At 47.9% G+C, this 4,654-nt stretch overlaps 1 pseudogene across 1 annotated transcript in view; it reads left to right on the top strand.

Annotated features, from left to right (window-relative positions):
- The window catches only part of LOC311135828 (membrane-associated phosphatidylinositol transfer protein 2-like), a 51,862-nt pseudogene extending 48,110 nt beyond the window's left edge, over positions 1-3,752 (top strand). The window contains exons 13-20 of the transcript XR_014615420.1: positions 556-704; positions 833-949; positions 1,072-1,188; positions 1,604-1,752; positions 1,905-2,054; positions 2,443-2,626; positions 2,863-2,991; positions 3,293-3,752. The product of XR_014615420.1 is annotated as a membrane-associated phosphatidylinositol transfer protein 2-like (transcript). The remainder of the gene's footprint in view (positions 1-555; positions 705-832; positions 950-1,071; positions 1,189-1,603; positions 1,753-1,904; positions 2,055-2,442; positions 2,627-2,862; positions 2,992-3,292) is intronic.
- The last annotated feature ends 902 nt before the right edge of the window (positions 3,753-4,654 follow it).

Raw genomic sequence — 4,654 nt, 5'->3', positions numbered from 1 at the left:
CCCGGGCCCCTTAGGGATCCACCCTTGTCTCAAAAATACCGCTCTAGCTCCGCCCCTGTTAATCACACAGACTAATCCAATGGTACAACCAGAAGTCTGTAGCTCAAACACACAATGTTTAAAAGGGATTAGAAGTCCAAATCAAATCGTGCCGGCGTCGCGGTGGGACTCATTGGGTTAAAAAGAGGGACCACCATTTGGAAATGGCTGGTATTGTATGTTACCCTGTCCTTCCTCCAACCAAAACTGTCCCTCTACTCCAGTTTAATCTCTCCCCTGGCCTGAAACCCCATTCTTCTCCTGTGTGAACCTGTGACTCTCCATCTGTAATATAGAGCCTCTCCCTTGGACTGTAAATCTCTGGATGAGCACACTTCCCTCCACTGTGGAACCCCTCTTTGTCTGGAACCAGAAATACATCAATCTCTTTTATAACACTATCTTCTTTTCTCAACCGTTATTACCTATGGCTTGTTTTATACCAGGACTGTTTCATCTGACTGATAGACTTCTCTCGATTTCTGTCTCTATCTCTCTCACTCTCTCTCTCCCTAGTTGCGTCTCGGTGGTGGGGCAATAAGCGGATGGACTTTGCCCTGTACTGTCCTGATGCCCTCACAGCCTTCCCCACTGTAGCCCTACCTCACCTTTTCCATGCTTCATACTGGGAGTCCACTGACGTCGTCTCCTTCCTACTCAGACAGGTATAACTGTTTATGAATGCCCTATGAATGTTTATAGCATAATAAAGGCATTGCCTCCTTTGGCCAGTTATAAGGGCTCATGAATTCTATATGAATGCCTATGTAATCATCCCTGTCTGCTTCTCCAGGTTATGAGGCATGAGAACTCTAGTATTCTGGAGCTGGATGGTAAAGAGGTGACAGAGTTCAAGCCTTCTAAACCCAGAGAGAAATGGCTCCGCAAGAGGACACACGTCAAGATCAGGGTGAGCACAGGCCACTTCCTAACCCCCTTTAGCCATTAGTAACATCTCAAGCTAATGCATTTATCAGGAGTTTACTGGTTTCTGTATCAGTACACCCATGGTAAATATGTGTGTGTCTGTAGAATGTTACGGCCAACCACCGTGTGAATGATGCTGTGTTCACCGAGGATGGAACACAGCTGGTGATGGGACGCTTCATGTACGGACCTCTGGACATGGTCACTCTCACTGGGGAGAAGGTAAAGCATTGATGCAAACTTGTGGGACAAACTTGAGTTCTGCCACTGATTGAGAGACACTGGGATAGGGCCAAACCCTAACTTGAGATACTTGCATGCAATTCAATATTTTTGCACAAATAATTTATTGCTGTCAATGGAACATATGGGCATGTCAGTAATAATTTCTGTAATCTTTTTTTCACCTTTATTAAGGCATGGTGAAGTCCCATTGAGACCAAGGTCTTTTTTACAAGGGAGCCCTGTATGACAAACAATTACACAATCAAGGCAGCATAGGAGCATAGGAAATACACAAGGAAAAATACAGAAAATCACAATCATAAAAAAACAACCACATTCCTCAGTAAAGATGTCCTCCCTACCTATATGTTCTGATAGTGTAATCTGTAACCAGCTCTTGCTCCTCCCCCAGATTGACATCCACATCATGACCCAGCCCCCCTCAGGAGAGTGGGTGTACTTCGACACCGAGCTGACCAATAGCAGCGGACGCATCTCCTATGTCATCCCAGAGAGCAAGAGGCTCGGCATTGGAGTTTATCCTGTCAAACTGGTCGTCAGGTAGGTTACGGAATTAATCTGATTTGCTGATTTTCATGGTGTTTTTGAGTATTAAAACATGCTTTGAATTAAGTGGTTTTGTTACAATTCCTCTTTCCTGCACCTCTCTCTCTCTCTCTCTCCTCCTCTCCCTCTCCCTCTCTCTCTCTTAGGGGTGACCATACGTCTGCGGACAGCTACCTGACGGTGTTGCCGCGGGGAACAGAGTTTGTAGTGTTCAGTATCGACGGCTCGTTTGCTGCCAGTGTGTCCATCATGGGCAGCGACCCCAAGGTCAGGGCTGGAGCTGTAGACGTGGTCAGGTAGGAACATGATGGGTCTTATTCTATTGAGTTTTATTTTATGTACTGTTATGTGGTTGTAGCTATGTTCCTGCCCAGGAGTCACACTAACTAATGTTGGTGTGACATTCAAGTTGGTCCTCTGTAGCTCAGCTGGTAGAGCACGGCGCTTGTAATGCCAAGGTAGTGGGCTCGATCCCCGGGACCACCCATGCACAAAAAAAAATGTATGCACGCATGACTGTAAGTCGCTTTGGATAAAAGCGTCTGCTAAATGGCATATTATTTATTATAAGTTGTGAATAGTCCCTGGCAATCATCAAATGAATAGACAAGACACCAGACCCTTTGGGCTGCTACTTGTTCACCCACATCCTGGTCTCTCTCTCTCCCTCCCTCCCTCCCCCAGACACTGGCAGGACATGGGCTATCTGATAGTGTATGTGACGGGGCGTCCAGACATGCAGAAGCAGCGTGTGGTGGCCTGGCTGTCTCAGCATAACTTCCCTCATGGCATCGTGTCCTTCTGTGACGGCCTGGTCCACGACCCACTCAGACACAAGGCCAACTTCCTCAAGGCCCTCATCTGTGAGGTACAGTAAGGGGGGCAGAGATTAAGGTGTGGGGGTAAGGGGTTAGGGTAAGGCTGGGGTTGAGGAAGGGCAAGTGGGTTGTTCAGGGTGAACGGCCTAGGCGAGGTAGGTTTCTACTGTCAAAATACAATTTGTTAGAAAAAAACAAAACTATCTCTACTGATATGTTTCTAACAGTCCATTCCTCTGTATGTATGTATGTGTGTGTGTGTGTGTGTGTGTGTGTGTGTGTGCAGGCCCATATGAAGATCTTTGCTGCGTACGGCTCTACTAAGGACATTTCAGTATACTCCTCAATAGGCCTGCCCCCATCACACATCTACATAGTGGGGCGGCCCACCAAGAAGATGTCCAGCCAGTGTCAGGTACTTAACTAGCACTTAGAATGTACACTGTCCCAAAAAAAAGGTTATACATTCAAGTGGATAATAGGCTGAATCTACCGCACACCCAGAGCTGATTAGAGAAGGTACTGGAGGCAAAAGGCAAAACTGGATGAACAGGACAAAATAAATGCATGTGTTGAAATGCTCAACTTCCAACTTCCCTTATGAATAGATAGAATTCACAATTGTATCCCTATAGATGGATGGTTTAGTAGATACAGAATCTGATCTGATCTTCTTAATTCCTTCTACTTCTGTCTATCTGATCTCTCTCTCTCAGTTCATCCCAGATGGCTATGCGTCCCATCTCTCCCAGCTGGAGTACAGTCAGAGGTCTCGTCCCGCCAAGACCGCCAGCGCCTGTATTGTCCTCCGTAAGGGAAGCTTCGGACTGGGCGCCGCCGGGGGAGACTACCTCCGCAAGCGCAACCACATCCTGCGCACCATCAACCCAACTGGGGGAGCGGGTTCTAGCTCCTCTGGCCAATCAGGGCGCACGGAACGCACGCTGAGCCAATGTGAGGTGGAGAGGGAGAAAGCAGGAGCGGGGACCCAGAGGAGTATGAGTATAGCAGCTGGGTGTTGGGGCCGCACCGGGAGCACCAAGGAAGAGTCAGGAGGATTACTCAGCCCCAAGTAGGGCTCACCCGACTGGGCTACAGGGGGGGGGACCCTGCCTGACTGGACCTGAGCACCATGATCTCTGGACTGGCCCTGAGAGAGGAGGAAATATGGTTAAGAGAGAGATAAAGGAAATTATAGGATGAAAGAGGGGAGGGATAGGGTTAACTGAGGGATGGAAAGTGAGAGGGAGAGGGAGGGAAAAGGGCAGAGAGAGGGGAAGAAGCAGGGTGTCTGGGGAAATGGATATAAAGCCAGAAAGATGGGAGGTGCTCTAACTTTGATGTAAATGATCTAAAGACATTTCTACTGTATCATGAGAGTCTCACAGTCAAGACTTTTATATTACCTACCTTGGCCACTAAAAGAAAAGAACTGGAAGGAAAACTAAATGACAAACAAACTATCGTAAGCCTTAATCGTTGCCCCCTGGGGGCCTGGAGTGCACACCCTCATCCGAAGAATGGTTGAATTTACTCTCTGCACCTAGAGGACAATGGGAATTCACACACACCCCAGCTCAGGACAGGCCCGGGCAGTGGAGCCACCAAAAGAAGGGTCAATGGTGACCTGGAGGTCAGGGTGGTCAGTGTGTAGCCATGGCAACAAGCCAACAACTTCACCTCTGATTTCACCTCCCTTTATCGCCGCTGAGATACTGTCAACAAAGAAGCACCTTTACCCTAAAGAAAGAGCGAGGGAAGAGGAGAAGAAAGAGGGAGAGGGGTAAATGGAAAGAGGGTGGATACCGAGAGATGCAAGGCAAAAGGGAGGGAGGGGCAAGGTTATGGATGAGGTGTATAATTTCCCTCTAGTCTCTGTTCCTGGAGTATTTCTCTCTACTGTTTTCAGTGTGGTACTACACAGTGATTTGTACTGTCAACATTGGCTCTGCTCCAGTCCTTTTCAGTCAATAACAGAGTAGCTACAGTACAGTACCATGTGTCTCAGTATGGCCTGTGGGCCGTCCCAGGCCTTAAACACCAACGACATGTTTATGAGTCAGACTCTGAAGGAACCC

Source organism: Coregonus lavaretus (genome assembly GCF_964263955.1).
Source record: "Coregonus lavaretus genome assembly, chromosome: 10".
NCBI classification, from domain to species: domain Eukaryota; kingdom Metazoa; phylum Chordata; class Actinopteri; order Salmoniformes; family Salmonidae; genus Coregonus; species Coregonus lavaretus.
Note: the sequence above shows the minus strand (reverse complement) of the source record. Positions and strands in the feature narration are given on the sequence as shown.